The sequence below is a fragment of the Panthera onca genome, chromosome B2, assembly GCF_046562875.1.
Source record: "Panthera onca isolate mPanOnc1 chromosome B2, mPanOnc1 haplotype 2, whole genome shotgun sequence".
In the NCBI taxonomy this organism is placed as follows: Eukaryota; Metazoa; Chordata; class Mammalia; order Carnivora; family Felidae; genus Panthera; species Panthera onca.
Window position 1 is genome coordinate 125386488 of NC_138343.1, and position 18991 is coordinate 125405478.

Below are 18991 nucleotides of genomic sequence, written 5' to 3' on the forward strand. Positions count from 1 at the left end.
GATGGCAGAGGGAGTGGCTTTCCAATACGAGGAAACTGGATGTGTCAGGACCCAGTTATTCAATTTGTTTGACAAACGTTGATCAGTACCTTATATGTGCCAGACCGTAGGCTGAATATTTTTTGTTCATCATGTCATGCAATTCTCATCATGACTTTATGAGGTAAATAATACCATTATGCTCATTTTACGGATGAGGAAGTTGAGGTTAGGACAACTAAATACGTCATCCGAGGTCATAAAGTTACTCAGTAGGGAAAGTCAGCTTCAGAGCCAACATGTTTTATTTCAGAGTCATGTTCTTAATCATACGTTTTTGGCTCCAGACACAGGGCAGGAAATGATCAGAGAGGGTTCTAGATGTGGGGGCAGCACTGTCATTTTCTCTGGTGGTGAAGGAGCATGACGTGTTGAAGAACAGAAGCTCCCCTTCTGTTGAAGGAATTCTGAGTCGTTCCTTGACCTGCAGGAGCAAAGTAGGAAAGGTGGCGGAAGATGGGCTGAAGGTGTTGCCAACAGGAGGGGATGGAGAACCCGGCAGTGTGCAGCTGAAATCTTCCCTCTTGTGCTTGGGCCAGATAGCGGTGCGAGCATCTTTAGCCCTCAGTGCGAAGCTCCTGGAGAAACCTGCTTTGTCGGGTCCTGAGGCTGGAACTGAGAAAGACCACGAAGCCTGCAAGGCTGCAGGCTGCACGAAGTCATTTGCCACAGGAAAACAATTCCCCCGGGGCAGTTTGGGGGTGACTGGTGTTCCTGAAGTTCACCTGGATCTGGCTCCTGCTGGCTTGGGGCAGCATACTCTAGGTGGATCTGTCCTTTCAGCTGCATACCAGTTGTGATGGTAATGTAATCACCAAGGATCTTTATTTTCATCCCTCACTGTTCCCTTTAAATTGATTCCGGGGGTGGGGGGGGGTGGGGGCGTGGGGGGAGGGGGGGTGAGGAAGTGAGGAAGCTCTACCCTTTAGAGTGATTGGCAACCTCCATGTTTCCTGTGGTCATGTTTATCTGTACTTTAAGTCACTGAACATTGCCTCTTTGGAACCATTAAGATGTCCCATATCAAATTTGCTATTAGGTAAGGGGAAGTAAGGTTGGCTTCTGCGTTCTTCAGTCATGTGGTGATTTCCACTTCTCTTCCCTCTTTGGCCAACTGCAGATTCTGAATCCCTCCTAAAGTGGGGGTGAGGGGAAGTGGAGAGAAAAAGGCAGCGAGGAAGTCCTCACTCGCCTGATACTCTCCTGATGATCATGCATCATCTTCTCTCTGAACTTGGCAGGTCGGTGAAACCATCTCATTCTATCATGGACACTTTTGTGCATCTGTAGAAGACCTTCCTCCTCACCTTGCTCCCAGATCAGGGAGGGTCTCTCACACGCACTTCTTCTTGAAAAGGCAAGTGCTGTTTGACTGAGCCTGATTCCTTACTCATCTGTATTTCCTGTGTATCCAGCATAAGCTCCAGCTCTTGCCAGCGTGACAGCTTCTGGACACTCCTTCTGCAGGGATGTAGGATAGCCCTTTGGCGGCTCAGCTCTGTGCCGGCTTCCCATGCATGGCTCCCCCTCCCCACCCCACCCCCCCGCCCCGTCCTCCCCACATTCCTGGCCAGGACAGCAGACCTGCTGCCCCATCTCAGTACAGTAGTCTCCCTCACATGCCCACAGATGACCAGCCCATCTTTGTCCTTTAGGATTTTGGATGGGAGTCAGCACCTAAACTGCCGAGGACAAGCATTAAGTTCTTGGAGTAATCTTAATAAAGTTGCTTTTCTTCAGGGTGAGTTAGGGGCCAGCGTCTCCTATTGCTTTCTCCAGAACATTCTTCCTTCAACTATCACCTTGAAACTGTCTGACTAGATTTGAAGCTAGGGCTATCTCCTTCTCTCCTGGACCAGAGATGGGGTCGGTGTGACTCAGAACAAAGACTTCTTCAAATACATCTTCTCCTCTCCAAAAATTCTCTTCTAATCTCCAGCTCTAGACCCTTTTATACTTTAATGTGGTTGAGACATCTAAGAGTCTTCTGGAGTAGATCTTAGACTCTTACTTTGAAATATTTTTACTTCTTGGTCTATCTCCCTGTTTTGAATTGTGCCTGGGCTGAAACTCTACTTTAATATCAGATACATCATAGACATTATTACCAAAATGACATCTTTTCCCTCAGCTTCAATCAGAGTGCTCGTTTGTAGAGTACAAATATGACCACATGACTCTCCTGCTTGGAGCCCCTCAGTGAGAACCCTTGCAATGAGGAAGATGAACAGCACACAAGTTGACAGCAAGTCATTACCAAATCGGATGCTCAGGCAAAGACCAAAGGAGGAAGAGGTGAGTGGGGAGGAGCCAGGCTCTCTGCCTCCCAGCCTTAGAGCAACAGCAATTAATCAACAGTGTTAAAAGCATAAACTCTGACCCCACAGTGCCTGGGTTCAAATCTCTGCTCTGCCACTTACTAGCTATTTGACCTTGTGAAGTTACTTATCCTTTTGGTAGTGCCCTGGTTTCCTCATTTATAATGGGTCTGGTAAGAGTTTCTGCATATAATTGTTGTATTAAAGGAGTTACTGTTTTCAAAGTGATTGGAAAAATGCCTGCTATGCAGTAAGTGCTACCTAAAGTTTCCTAACTAAATATAAAATGTGCCCCACTCTCCTTTGTCTACAAGTCTTAGATCTTTGCCCTGACTGACTCAGAATTACTCTTCATTATTCAGCTTAGCTATCCATAGCCTCTTTTGAGAAGCTAAATCATCCTCAACATTCATTCAGGCATCCCTTTTATGTGCCATAAATGTATTATATACATATCAATATCACCACAATTACCCCACTGTATTGTAATTGACCTTCTCTCTCCATAAACTAGAAACACTCTGTTGAAAGCAGGGGCCATATCTTAATCATAGTTGTACAACCGGACTATTGGATATCCATTACATATGTGATGAATGGATAAATAAATGAGCGGGCCATGGAGAAATTCTGATAAGGGAAAAATTACATACTTGCATTTTGATATTTTTCTTTCTCTGCACGTAAGAAGAGTCTTCTCCAGTTGGTTAGAGATTTCACAGATTCTACTTGTCATCATTGTCCCACAAGTCCTTTGTAAAAGAAGGAAGTTTGGAGATTCATCTAAAATTTAGATTTACAAGTCGAGTTTGATTAATTATTCCATCTAAGTATTTCCCACTTTCATCCAATATATTGAACGTAGGATTCAATTCAGCAAACATTTATTGAGGGTCTTTCTGGGCGAATCAGCATGAAATATAGAAACACAAATAAAATGCCACCCCTGACATCTAAGAGCTTATAGTTTAGCAGAGAAGACGGACACACAGGGACTCAGTGCAAGGTGGAACATAACAAAAGTGAAAAACTGGGGGTTCTCAAGAAGAGAGGTTTCATTTATTACAATTTCTTTTTTTAAAATGTGTTTTTTTAAATAGTGAAGTCTCATTTCCAATTACTTTGTTGCTCTTTGATTTGTTATTAACGTTTTTCACTTCTCAAAGTTACTATACTAACTGCACCTGAAGAACAATTTCTTAATGATATAATTCACACAGAAAGCAAAAGCTTATTTTACAACATCCCTTCATTTTCCTTTTTCTAAATGCAGTTTTCTCATCTTCTAAATGGGCCTAGACTAATTTGTATAGCATTTGGGGTTCCTGTACAGGATATTAATGGTGTCATTGTAGAATTTTAGAGCTCGAAAGAAATTCAGAGGTCATCCAGTATAAAGTCTCCTTCCCTCTCCTCTTCCTTCCTTTCTTATTTTCTTCCTCTCTTTCCTTCCTTCCTTCTTTCTTTCTTTCTTTCTTCTTTCTCTTTTTCTCCTTTTTATTTTATTATTATCATATATGTGTATATATAATATATATGTATATTATATATTCATATATATTATACATACATATTTATATCTATATATTTTTATCCCCACAGAAATCTGAAATTGGCCCAATGTGATTAGCAAAGCTAGTTACTAGAACAGGCAAAAGAAACTCTGACATCCTGATGCCCAGTACAATTATTTTTTCCATGAATACCATGCTGCTTTTAGAATAATTTTAGACTATAGGAAATGCAGTCCTGGGGAAGATATTTATAACAAGTCTCTGGCTCATTTAGCATGCCGTTGTTTGGGATATCCAGCTGCATACTTTGTTCTTGTCGGTAATAAATTATTTCCTGGCAATTTGGTTGACAAACGGGATCCCAGCCCCAGTGATTTGCACACGTCTTTTAAAAAATGATCAGGTTAACTGTTCTAAATGGACTTTTTGTCCTTCACTTATCTTCTAGCATGAAGAGAAGGAAGATTCAAGATCTTCAATAAGAGTATAAATCACACACACAGACAGAACTCTGTTTATATAACATTTAGGGTGAAGGTACCCTTTTATGAGCTTTTGTAATCCAATGGAGATTCTCTGAAAGCCACAAAATCTCTCCTCTGCCCTGAAACTAGCTAAGTTTGCTTTTCTAACTTCCCAGTGGGCTAGGATACAAAGTATGTGGACATTTCAAATGTTTGGAAAGCAAAACAGAATCAGGAGGTGGGGGTGGGGAGGGGAATGTAAGGGTGGCCAATAAGGATTCTTTTACAACTCATATTTCTCTATTGAAAACTGAGATTTCTGGTCACATCAAGGCAGAATAATTGATAGCAGCTGCAGATGGGAAGGTTTGAGCATGCATCTCCCCAGGCAATATTTTCTTTGGTATTCTCTATGGTATGCTGTAAAGTATAACAGTTCAATATTGAACCACAGTTTCTCTAGTTCTCTTAGTAGACTAAAACCATGTATTTGTTTTTGTTCACAAAACTTGTCTTGTTCTGTGTTCTTCTTTAGCCCATCTCTGGTGGCCATGATAGTTGTCTGTCATCAAGGTTAGTGATGTTGGGAATACCTCTGGCAACATGCAGTGAAGAAGCAGAAAGTGAATGAACACAGAATGAAGACAGGTTGGCACAATCTTGGCGGCAAACTGGCCTCTTGAAGTTAAGAACCCCCTTGGCCTGATTAGTGGGAAGAAATCATACGTAAATGAATGGCTTCTCTTTCAGCCGCCATTGTTAATAATAGCAAGAGAATGGAGAGTAGGTTGATCTTCGAGATGTTTGAAGATAATAAGCAATAAGCAAATTGGAATTTAAGAGATAATAATGACTTAAAATGGTGAAAAAGGGGCCAGTATATTTCTAAACTGATGGGTTGAAAGGAGGAAGAGGGGGACTTTTTCCAGTATGGACCCTCTTAAAAGGGCACGTCTCTGATTTCTTCAGTAAAACGTTTCTTTAATACCTACCCATCTCTTTCCTTTAGTGAGGAGTTCTCATTTCAAATGCTCTTATTATGATAAATAGAATGGAAAGGGTATGAAAAGGCTATTAAAATAATTACAGAAGTTCAGGTCATAAATTATCTGTTGATTCAGGCTGTCAGCAGGTAAGTCAATTGCTTCAATGTTAAGACTAATTGGCTGGACTAGAGAATTGGCTATGAATGACTACAGACATCTGGATCAGTTGTAAGCCATCAGCTTGGCCAGTGGGATCCAACCTGCACTGAATGAATATTTCCCTCATTTGAGCAATAGACACTAAGCATTATTGAGTTACTGAAAGTTTGTGTGATATCAGTTTGCCACTCTGCTGCAAAGCATGATGGGATAAAATACAAGCCCTGTAACAGCATGGGATAATGGGATAAAGCTGCCAAGATCTCTCAGCTGAGAGAATATGGCCAAATCAAAAAGGTAGCTAGTGAATGTTTACCATGAACTGGGTTCATCAGCTAAGTACATTATTTTCTGATTGCTATGCTCAAGAAAACCCCTATTTAATCAGTTTTGCATGCTGTCTAAAACACCTAACCTAAAAACTATCATCCTGTCCAAACTTTTCCTTCTCTGCCCCTTGCCATAACATAAGACCAAGAATGGTTTATACTTCCATTTTGGCATGCATGTATTTATCTATCAGTGGATTGTGTGAAAAGAACCAGCAGGTTTTTAAAATAAAGAATCTTCAGAGACTAGAAAAATGTAGGGTTTAGCCAAACCTGGAAATGAAGTCAGCAGCAAGCCACCCCTCCCGTATCTTAACCCTCATATCTATTGTCCTCTTTCTGTAAACAGTGCTAATTGGTTAAAAAAACAATGAGACGAGGACAGTCAACAACATTCTGCCTTACTTATTGCGTTTGTCTCGTCACCGGTAAAACATTTTCAATGTGACAACAGGATTATTCTCTTCTAGGTAAAACTTCTAGTCCTTTACTTGAACTTCCTATAGCTTTTTACTTCAACAGAGTAATCATTTGAACTTTAAAGTTATATCAAGCCAAATATCTTACATAGTTCTGTGGTTGCCCAAGAAGGAGGTGTTCTGCAAAAATAAATTTCCTCAATATCTAAAAGTTACACTTTTTAACCTTAAAACTTAAAAAAATCTGATTATTTTCCATTTGAAAATTTCTGCTTTCTTAAATATACTAAATAGCATATTAAATATAACATTTTATGACTCAGGTATAACTATAAATATACATGTACCAATGCACTTATGGCCCATTAAAAGTATGGAGAAGTTTTGCCTTTCAATAAATCTCTATATCATCTCAAATTACTATATTTTATTTGTCTGCTTTTAGTAGTTTTTCTGTAGCTATTTATCCTTGTCATTGTTGGAGTGCTTTTTTTTTCTATCCCTTTTCCATTTACAGCTACTAATCTGCCAGGGGTCTAGGAAGTACATAGCTAACAGTCTTAAAATTGAAAACAGGAGAATAATGCCTTATGATGTGAATGGACTTTACCACCTGGATGTCAGGAAAATTATTTTGGTTCCCCAGAGACCTTATTTGCCTATGTAATTGAGGGACAAAAATTATTTGTTTTCAGATGACATTAGATTCCTTTGGCGGGAAAATTCTTTCATATCTGCATAACTCTACCACTAATGTTCCAAGTGCTTTGATACTCTGGTAAGTGTAGAATGAATCTGCTTATTACACTAAGGGCTCTTAAAGGCACAGAAAATGCACATCCTGGATTATATTCGCATTTAGATATAATGGAAAGAAAATGTGTCAGAAAATAAATGCTAAAAAGGTTGACACATAAATTTTGTGGTATATATGTTTTGTTTTAATATTAACTTGGCCATTTTAGTTAGAATAGGCCCGATAACAATCATCTGCTTATTTGTTTGTGTTTACACATTCTAAAAGAGAACATTAAGCCAAAATTCACAGGCAGAGATAACAATAAATTAAATAAATGAAAAGTGGAGATGGACAACTTATTGCCATATAGAAGGATGTAAAAATCTCAAAATATTTCTATGTTTTGGAGGATTCCATGAAATCTCTTACTGGGTTATTAAAAAAGTGTTTACTCACTTGATTAAACATTTTTCCCCTTTGCAGAATAAATGAAGCATTTCATGTGCATTTTTGACTTGTTCACACTTAATACAACAGTCTTTTCATTATAACAGAACACTTTATCCAAAAATCTTAGGATGTTCCGTCAGATGTCTAAGGCGTATCACAGACTTTTAACGAGCATTTATATTCTTTTATTTCTGATCCAGGAAGCTTCTTTAAATAGGCCACAGGTAAACTTGAACTTTAATTGCGTTTTGAAATTAAGGGCACGTTCAAATGATTGGTTACTGAAGTTGAAAAACAATGTGTGAAGTACATTGCTTCCCTTTTCAAATGAACATTTTGCAAAATCACTACTTAGAAAATTGCCCTAGAAAAATATATGTGAATTTGTATTCCTTTAACAAATTATTTTGTCAAATTGATTCCTCTTTAAGTTTACTTTATTTTTGAGTGAAAGAGAGACAGGCATGAGCAGAGGAGGGGCAGAGAGAGAAGGAGACACAGAATTAGAAGCAGGCTCCAGGTTCTGAGCTGTCAGCACAGAGCCTGACGAGGGCTCAATTCACAAACCATGAGATCACGACCTGAGCCGAAGTCAGACGTTTAACACACTGGGTCCCCCAGGCCCCCCAAACTGATTCTTCTTTAACATTTTCTACATTTTTTCTAAGTTGTTAAATTTTATCGATGCTGTTGACCTTGTCATATAGTTCCGTCTGCCTCTGTGGGACGTGTGAATGTGCCTGTGCGCGTGCGTGTGTGTTGTAGGTGGAATGGCTGGGATATGGAAAGTGGGTCTTGAAGGAGAAAATTGAGGTTCGAGGTGTGTATGTAGTGATGTGTTCAGGTAGCTGATGTCAACCTTGGGAGGTGATTGCCTTTGGTTTGACTGACAACCATTATTTCCCTTCCCTTCCCTTCCCTTCCCTTCCCTTCCCTTCCCCCTCCCTTCCCTTCCCTTTATTTCTTTTCTTTTTATCTAAAAAAAAAAAAAATTCCCTTACAAGTCAAGAGGTCACAGGATCAAATTAAGTACACTTGTTGGGAATTGCATTCATGTTGCAATGAACTGTGAGAATAGTGGATTTAGCCAGCTGTGGAGTTAGGTCCCAATTCCTGCTTTGTCATCACATACAGTAGTTTCTTTACCTCTTTCCTGTGGCTAAAAATGAACAACAGTAAATACAGAAACCATTGGCTCTGCATTCTGCCATCTTTCTGCGTGTTATGCAACGGATTTGGCTAATTTGGCAGAAAGTTACTGAGCTTGACTCCCAGGAGAGAAGCCAATTATGTGTGTCTTATTATAATGTTCAACAAGATCAACTGCGCCTTAAATATTACAGAAGTGCTCCTTTAAGGCACTTTTTCTGACCTTTAATGCAATTCATTTTACAGAACATGAAAAACAAATCATCAGAACAAACTTCCTGAATTGTATTTGTGGGCTAATTCTCAATCTACTTATAAATATTATTGGGAGTGCTGGCTAAATGCTACCACATGTTAGGGCAAATTTTTACAATCACAATGCCATACGCATTACAAAATAAATGGAGTTAGCTACATCTATCATCCTTAGTTATTTCAACTTTATATTTGTTGTGTGTTATGAAAGCTATTCCCCTCTAAAGGGACACGTGCTGTGTGTAAATTATTAACTCATTAATTTCTGAGGTCCTTATGCCCCAAGGATACAACAGTTTATTTTTCTCTGGCTTGCTGGTCTCATAAATGTGGAAACCAAAAGACTTATAGCAGGAAATCAGTGCTGGAGCGAAAAATAGAATTCAGGTCTTTTAGCATTTAGTGTAGAGTTGAAGAGCTTTTGCATAGAAGTAAATTATTGCTATTTGTGGGCATGACATCAATTAAGTTTAGGAAAATTGTTTTTGACCTACCATTATTTTTAATTATTTTAAATTGCTTTAAAGCATAAATATGACATTTTGGTTTGGGTGAAACATACTGCCCTTCAAGCAGTATCATTCAATTGTAATTCATTCTGTGAGCTTACTAGTAGACTGGGGGCAGGATAGAGTTTGATGGAGTGAACATAAGCAAGTTTGCCCCTCCAGTCATGTGCGTACCACAAGTCCAGTGGGAACCCACTGTGTGATGCTTGGTGTAAGAGGGGTCAGGCAGCGACTAGAACCAAGAGGAACGAGCCCTGAAAGGAAAAGAGAAAGCTTATGAAGGCTTTTGGATTATATCTTTAAGAATTCTCTGGAAGCCTCTCAAGCTATTTGACATTTTCTGAAAATAAATTTCCTAGTGTATATGCTATAATGATATGCTTAATAACAGCTTGTTTTAGGATCATCTGTGAAGAATGCTTTACAAATACACTTTGAGGATATGACTATAATAATAACAAAACATAAGGTAGCTGAATATAACAATAATCTGACAAACACTAATGAAGAGTTTACCAAAGCAGTCTTGACTTAAAGAGTGCCAATAAAGCCTAAGAAATAATAAGAGAAAGAAAACCCAAATGGGTGCAGTTTGTGTCTACAATAGAATACTTTAGGCAATATTTTACGTTTAAGCATTTTCGAAAGACTAATACTTTAACGTGTTTCTAAGCATTACTGTTACTTAATTTCTGTGAGAATCAGCACCGTTGCAATCCTACTATATAAATATATTCCCAGTCACATGACTTCACAAATTAAAGGAACAAGGCAGATGACCAATGGGTAGGGCATAAAGAGAACTGAGTAGTTTTACACTGGGGAGATCGAGGTAGAGAAAAAAAAATAAGAAATATATTTTTCTTTTCTTTTTTTTTTTAATTTATTTTTGAGACAGAGAGAGACAGAGCATGAGCAGGGGAGGGGCAGAGAGAGAGGGAGACACAGAATCTGAAGCAGGCTCTAGGCTCTGAGCTGTCAGCACAGAGCCTGACGCTGGGCTCGAACTCATGGACCGCGAGATCATGACCCGAGTCAAAGTCGGGCGCCCAACCGACTGAGCCATCCAGGTGCCCCTAAACCATATTTTTCTTAAAGTTGTTTTTCCTTTATATATATAGATTTGGCATCTCAATTGTGAAAATTAATAGACATTCATAATTATGAGAACATTTAATCCATAAGCGGTCCTATCCATAGTAGAATGCAACTATTGATTGTTTTCTAGAGAAGCTAGGTTTGGTCAGTTAAAGCCTATTTGGGGATGGGTGACAGGATTAGGGGTAGATGAGTGGTGAGGGCTATATAGAGGGATTAATGAGTGATGTTCTTGGTTCCAGTGGTTCTCCATACTGGCTATTCATGAAAATCACCTGAGAAGCTTTAAAAAAGTACTGATGTCTGCCATACCCTTCTCCCCATTTCCTCCCCTTCCCCCAGCCCCACAACAGCCTCACCCAATTATACTCTGATTCAGTTGAGATTGGAAGGCAAAATACCATTGTTGCACAAGAATGAAGGAGCAACCTCTGGTCTGGTGACTAGCAATGGAGATTACCTAGGAATAGTGATGGAAGGAAGAACCATGGAGAAAATTAGAATATAGAGGGGACCAAGATAGAAAAGATAATGGATTGACAGAAACAATGAAAAAGAAGTATGCCATTCATGGACAAATATGGCCAAGGAATTCAATTAAGATGAATAGAACGTGAGGTACCTGCGTGGCTCAGTTAAGCATCAGACTCTTGATTTCTGCTCAGGTCTTGATCTCAAGGTCGTGAGATCGATCCCCACCTCTGGCTCCGAGCTGGGTGTGGAGCCTGTTTGAGATTTTCTCTCTCCCTTTCCCTCTGCCCCTCTCTTGCTCTCACTTTCTCTCTCTCCCTCTCAAAAAAGAAAAAAAAAAAGAAAGAAAAGAAAAAAAAATGAATAGAACATAAGCGAATATTTCTAAGAGACATATTCTTTTCTGTGTATGGATGTAAAATAGATAATTGGTATTTCTAGGTTAGTCTCCCCAAAGCCAACTTTTTCACACTAATTTCCAGCAACTGCTAACAACTTCTGCTACGCATTCAGTTAGAAGTCTCTGAAATTGGTACCAGACAAAGCAAGCCCTCAGGCATTCTCAGCGGGCCACAGTAGTCTGGATCAATTAAGTAAGGAAGGAACAAAAGGACTAAATTGGTAAACCATTGGTAAGACTGAGCATATCTATGAGGTTTCTATCCTGAAACAGAAATAGCTCAAGAGTTATGCAATTTGTGTGAGGTTTCTGAGGAATCTTTATTTTGCAAGATTTGTAACACTATGTTATTTTGGCTGAGGCTACCATAAAAACAAAGTCATTTCAAACAGTGCAGTGAAAATCTTTGTCCTTTTTCTGTGTCGAGCATAGGGAACTACCCATCATTCTACAAATATCTGAGGCCAAACTACCTTTGCTGTTGTTTGTTTTCCCTCTTTTTGGATTGTCTTTGCCCCTTCAATATCATCTTTAAAATTGTACTCCAAAAAGCACAGTCTCTGTAAATCTTCCTGTAGTTGATGGAAACAATATTCAGGTATGCTCTCATCCAGAGCGCACACACATCTTTAACACCAGTTTTGTGTTTTTCTGTTTACTCATCTGTCCCTCCTTCTGGATGGACTGAGAGTAATTCAGGGAGGATTTATAGCCAGTGTCTTGCAGAGTGTCTGTTTTTAATTGCGTTGGAAAGCTAACCCTTCTGTTGGGAAACTAGAACCCCTAATGAGAGCTCAACAAATACTTGTTGCATTAAATCGACACCCTTCGCCTACTTGGAAATTTTCCCTTTGGCCAGTCCCGTTGAAGCAACTTTAGTTATGTCAGTGGAGCCTGTCTTGTGCTGTGTTTTTGTGTGAGTGTATTCATCAGCCTCCAGGGGTGTATGAATCAACTCAAGATATATGAAAAATTTTCTTGTTTGTACAGCACATACATTTGAAGGAAGGGGAAAAAGGGTCTATAACTTTATTAGATTCCTAAAGTGGTCTAAGGCCCCAAACAGATGATAAAACACCATCATAAACAGTGAAAAACTGAAGGCTTTCTCAGTGAATTCTGAAATAAGAAGAGAATAACCATTGTTATGACTGCATCCTTATTGGAAAATTACAGGCAAACTGTATTACCTGTGGCATTATGATAGTTTACCTAAGAGCAAAATCAAAATACAAAAACTGAAGCCAAATGAAACTTTACTAAAGCTCGTAGAGTTTAGGAAAGCAGCTAGAAATAAAACAGGAATCCAAATATGAATAGGTTTATATGAATAGGTTTATATGAGTAGGTATATTAGGAAAATCACTTGAAAATATAATGAAAGAAAAATCCCAGTTCATCAACAATAAAACATATATAATACATAGAAATTTAATAAGAAATTTGCAAGGTATCTATCAGGAAAAATAATATGGCTTTGCTGAAAGACATAAAGAAGACTTAATAAAGCTGTCCCATATTCCTTGGTAAGATGACACAAATGCTGTAAAGATTCCAAGTAAATATGTGTAAACAACCTCAGCATAGCTAAAAATGCAAATTTACACAATAATGAGATATATTTTATCTTTCAGGTTAGCAAAACTTAAAAATAAGGTGGAGTGGCATATTTTCTCATACATTGTAGATAGGAATGCACATTGTTGCAACATTTTTGGAGGTAACTTGGAAATAGGTAGCAATATTTTAACTTTAACTCCTTAGTTCTGTTTTTAGAAATCTATCCTCTGGAAATATCCAACCAAATGACTGTAACATTGATATATCAGAAACTTTGAAAACATTTGTCCATAGAGTTGGTTAAAAAATTACTTTCCATCAATGTATTGGATTTCAGCAAAATACTGGACAGACATCAAAAGAATGTGGCAGTTCTATACATCAAACAAAAACATTGTCCTTTATATATTGACAAGTGTACAAAGCAAGTTGAAACACACTGTTTGACATGGCTCTATTTTTGTTTTTCAATAAAAAAAACCGTGTGTGTGTGTGTGTGTGTGTGTGTGTGTGTGTGTGTTTGCGTGTTAAACATGCATGGAAAGAGTCCAGTAGGGAATAGCCCAAACGGCGGCCATCTCTGCAAGTAAAATTTCAGGGATTTTTCTCTTTTTACCTTGCCCATTGCCACAACTCTTCAAGATTTTTATAATGATAATTTATTATTTTTTTAAAATCAGAAACAAACATGTCTCTATATATGTGTGTGAATATAAATTCTTTAAGCTTTCATCTTAGGATTGTTGTGGCTTTATCTTTATTTTCCCCATGCTTAAACTTCAGGACACAGCCCCATTTGGGGGACACGGAGAACATTCATTTTTTCAGAGCTGAGCAAAATTAATGATAGAAAGGACAATAATAATGACAAGACAGGGCCTGAGTTTTTTGGGCCAACTTTTACTGTGTTCCCTTCCCCTCCTTCTGCTCTGAGTGGGAGTCTTAGAATATATGTCATTAAAGTTCATTGAATTTGAAGTGCATATATGAAAAGGGGAGAAAAGAGTCACAAAGAGTTCTGCATCGCCAAAAGAGAGACACATTCCCAGAGCGTCACTGCTTGGGAGGGCTTCCTTTAGACTGAAATTTGAAATTTCAGATTGAGAGTTTTTCTTGATAAGGGGAGAAAACCTTCCAAACTGAGCCAAAAAATTAAATTGGAACCATCAGAAATATTTAGAGAGCCTTCGTTGTTGGTTTCCAAAGTAGGTACGACCTCCCCGGGCCCCTGAAGTTTTTATTAAAATGCTTTTTCAGAACTACCTTTTCAATGCATAACCTGTTGGGCATAAAGAAAATGTTCTCATTGTTATCAAATACTGAAGCACCTTGAACAAACCCCATCGTTTCTTTAATTTTATTGCCGTTTTGATTGCATGATTATTTATTTCAACATTAAAGAATATTTCTGCTTTTAAATTCTCAACCGATCAAGCTCACAATGAGTTATTTTAAAACACATTCCAAATATTTTATTTCGCCCAGCTTCATGTTGACAGGTACAATAGTCCCATCTTAGCTTCTGTTCACACAGGAACACATTTTGAAACCCAATTAATAAAAGGTAGAGCTCTGCGAGCCCCGCAGAGCCCAGCACCTGCTGAGCAAACTGTCAAATGTTTGCCACGGTACTTAGAGCTGTATTATGGCAAAATGAAAAAAAAAAATAAGCATGGGAATGAAATTAAAAACTCACAATGAAATAGTTGATTAAGAAAATTAAGCCATTTAACACAGACCCATGCCTCTGCCTCCTGGAGGAAGCCTTGGGAGGTAGCTGTGAAGTCGAGCCAGTTAAAATGTTTGTCCTCAATGGCGCTGACTGCTTAATTTTATTCACAAAGGACTCCTCTGGCATTCATCTAAATTTTCAGACCCCCTTTCAAATTTATTCATAAGTTTCCTCTTTCCCAGTGACCCCAACATACTTGGTGCTGGGAAAGAGTCTGTCAACAAATGGCAGATCTGCACCTAAACCAGAATGAGGCCTTAGGGGTCCTGAGGCCCAATTTTAGGTATGGACTGGAGCTGGGCTCTCTGTCTCCCTGGGCCAGACATTTTAATTGCTGGATTTTTTTTTTCTCATGTTTAAGGGAGGAGGGGGAGGAGAGTGTGATAAGGGAAGCTTGGAAGGAATAGTGATGAATAGACCTGGGTCAACATTTTCCTCCTCTGGCTGGGCTTTGCGTTAAGGATTCTTAACGTTCTCCTGAGCAAAATCAGTACCTATGTCTGTCTTTCAAATGCTTCATATTATAAACTTGGTCAAATTCATCTTTTTCAGGTTGATTTCCAGGAAGCTGAGAGCCTCTTTTAAGGTTGTTCAGCAAGTTACATCAGCAGAATGCTCCTAAACCATGACGATATTCTTAGGTGTGGACCAGGATGAATTTTATGAGGCATGTTTATAGTGTCTTTCAATCTGGATGAACTTCACATCAACTGCTATTCAGTAAAAGCAGTTCTACCGATATCTATACAATGAGTTCCACAAATGTAATTTCTCCTGGTCTGGCTATGTTTGGGTATAGTTTTGAGAGTATCTGCCCAAATGGAAGGACTGCTCTACCAATTAAGTTGGGCTAGTTGGTGTTGTGATGACAAATAATCAACCGGGATGTCTTAGCCGCCTAAAATTCCAGTGTTTATTTCTTGTCCATGCTATATACTCATCATAGTTTGACAAAAGAGTAATGCGCACGGCAGTCACTCAGGAACCCAACTGATTATTGGCTCCATGCTTTCGTGATCACAGAGACTGGGGAAAAAAACACAGCAAACCACACACTGACTCTTAAAACTGCCCAAAAGCCGTGTTACGTCTACTGACATTTTACTAGCTGAAGCAAGTCGGCTGTGGAGCCAGGCCAGTCTTCTATAGGATGGGGAAGTATAATCTTCCCGTAGGGATGTGTATGGAATATTGTGAACAACAGTACAAGTCATGACAACCGTGCATCCTTAACAAAAAACTCTAAGGAATGATTTTCTCAGCTGACGTTTCCCGAGATCTTGGGTGACAAAAGCCTCTAAATTGTCTTATTTCCTACTGACTCCTTGATGCAGTATTCTCTCCTGGCAGTTAAAAAGGAGAACTGTCTGCTTTCAAGGGCAGACCAGCTGGAGGTAGAATCGATATTGTACCCTGAAAACACAGCAACCTCTCAAGACCCCATGCCAGAATACTCTCCATAACTAATATTTGTATTGTTTTGACAACAGGTACCTTGCTTTTTTCCTTTTCTAGTTACAACATATAGGCAACTAGACATATACACAAGCACATGCAGATTTAATGATGGTGTCTTTTATGATTCACCTTGACCATTCTTTTGTGACTCCTCCCATCAAAAACATTCAGTAATTCCCAGTGGCATTCCTAACATATTTGACACCCTGACTGGGTCATTTTTATAACCCCCTTTCCCCAGCTCCACCGTGTGATGAAATGATTTTCATGCAGTAAATAATAATCAACATAGTTTTTTTCATCTTTTCAAACAACAAATAAAATGGATGGTTTCAATTTTGAAGATTTCTCAGCTTCATAGAATATTTTATGTATGAACTAAAATTCGCACTTTTTCAGGCAAAAATATTACACTTGTATTTTGCATTTATTATAAGAAAATAGAAAACTCCAAGCGATCCCATACAATGACATCAGTGAGGTTGCTCAAGTTCTGATTTTTTTGACTCAACAATCCCAGCTGTGTCTGCCCAAGGCAAACTCAAAAATTCCCAATTTACTCTTGGATTCATGCAGCTGAGCGTGGGTGTGTTGGGGGCTAACCGTATAACTGGGAGTTTGCTGAAATAACTTCCATGTAGAACACAGTGCTTAGTAAAGGATAAATAATTAGAATGTGATCATTGAAACTTTACAGTGTATTTTTATTATTTATTTATTAAAAAAAATATTTTTAACGTTTATTTATTATTGAGAGACAGACACAGAGCATGAGCAGGGTAGGGGCAGAGAGAGAGGGAGAACTAGAACTCGAAGCAGGCTCCAGGCTCTGAGCTGTCAGCACAGAGCCCGACGCGGGGCTCGAACTCACAGAACGTGAGATCGTGACCTGAGCCGAAGTCGGACGCTCAACCGACTGAGCCACCCAGGCGCCCCTACTATGTATTTTTAAAACTCAACATTAATGACAGCAATTGTTTAAGAGTAAAATTTACAAATTGTTTTTTTTTTTTTTTTTTTTTTGAAGAGGAGGGGTATTTGATCACTTCCCTGTTTAGAATTTTAGGCACAAGGTGATGATTACAATCAGAATGACTGGATTTTATTATTGTTTTTCAAAATAATCTTTACAAGGGATCCCCACCCCACACACCTACTGCCCTTACCTGGAGCTACTCTTAACACCTCCATATTTAGTCAGCCACTGGTAACTCCCCATTGTTGACATAATTGGATGCAAAGTGATGACCGGTAACAAAGTTCTCCACCAATGGCCTCAACGTCTTTTTAGCCTACCCCTCCACATCTCCTCTCTTATGAAAGGAAGGAATCACCATCATCTAGAACAGTGGAAATACTCTGTTTCCTGATCCCTCCTCCTCCTTTTTTATTTTATTTATTTAATACGTCTCTGTATTTGCTCATAATTCTCCCTCTGACAACCTAAGTATAAAAAGCCCAGGCTTTAGAGCTAGAATTTTCGGGGTTTAAATTTGCTCTCTGTAGTTTATAAATTGTGGGGTCTTGGGCAAGTTATGGAACCTATCTAGGCCTTAGCCTCCTCACCTGGAAAAATAGTGACAAAAGCCCTGTTTACACATAGCAAGATGTGAGGAGATGAGAACCTAAAATATAATGAGATTGTCTGTCACAATAACTATCATTTTATCTTTTATCTCCGTTGCTAAATTTCACATATCTGATACTTACAGAGCTTTGTTCAAAATAGGCTCTCACAGGGGGCAACTGGGTGGCTTGGGAGGTTGAGTATCTGACTCCTGATTTCAGCTCACATCTGATCCAGGGTTTCATGAGATCGAGCCCCGTGTTGGGCTCCTTGCTGACAGCACAGAGCCTACTTGGGATTCTCTCTCTCTCTGCCCCTTCCCTGTTTGCATGCACATGCTGTCTCTCTCTCTCTTTCAAAATAAATAAATAAACTAAAAAAAAAAAAAAAATAGGCCCTCTTATCAATTGAAATGAACTGATTAAACCTTTTTAAAGAAAATTTTTTCCCCTTGTATTTGTATTTTCTGAGGTTGCCACAATAAAATATATTGTTTAAGTGATTAAAAAAAAACCAGTTAAGAGTATTTCTTAGACTGAATAGAAGACAAAATTCCAAAATAAACTTCAGAGAGCTGAAGCAGGGAGAACAGGCAGGAATATGGAGCCCTGAAGAGGTCTACCCATGTAATAAGGGCTGCCACCTGGGCGGGAGCAGGCACCTTAGCTGACACTGAGCCTCAAAGCCCTACCTTCCCCTGGCTCCATCAGAAGGTATGATCCTGGGGAAGGAAGAACAAGTGACATTTCAAGAATTGTCCCCACGTTACTTGAGGAATATAAAAGGCAATGATATTTAAATGGGATTTAATTACATAGCCATGTACCTAGATCGTTTCCAGGGGGGGAGAAGGGACACCGAACCATGGGACGATAGATACACCGTAGAGGCTCGTGCTCTAGTCCTTTCTATAATTACCTCAGCTATGAGCCTTAAGCATCATCATGAGAAGACAATCTCGGATATTTCTCGGTTGGCCTTAGTTCCTCTTCTTCAGCTGTCAAGACCTCTCTGGTTTGGAACAAACACCGCGACAAAACGGGGAGGCAGCGCATAGCTGGGAACCGTAACCACCCGGGAATCTGCGTGAGGTGTCCATTTCACCTTCAGAAACATCTTAGCATTTTGAGCGGCTCAGAGGTCAGGAATGCTGTTGTCATCAGGGTGAGGGCTGCGTCCTGAATAAATACCAAGTTAGAAGGAAGATGACTCAGCCCTCAGAGCTGCCTAAACCTCATACTCCTCTGATATTTTAAGCAACAGAGAGTGGTAAGCAGCTGTTAGATATCTTTGCTTCTTTGTTCAGGCAAAGCTTAGCCTGTTCCATTTGGGAAGAAAATATTCATAATTTCCAGCCCATTTTAAGTTCTCTTTT

The 18991-nt window shown here is 39.1% G+C and overlaps 1 long non-coding RNA gene across 1 annotated transcript in view; it reads left to right on the forward strand.

The window, feature by feature from the left end:
* Positions 1-201: 201 nt before the first annotated feature.
* The window catches only part of LOC132667708 (uncharacterized), a 29061-nt gene continuing 10271 nt past the window's right edge, over positions 202-18991 (forward strand). Inside the window, exons 1-3 of the long non-coding RNA XR_009605317.2 lie at positions 202-841; positions 1160-1280; positions 2171-2334. This is a non-coding gene — a long non-coding RNA (uncharacterized LOC132667708). The remainder of the gene's footprint in view (positions 842-1159; positions 1281-2170; positions 2335-18991) is intronic.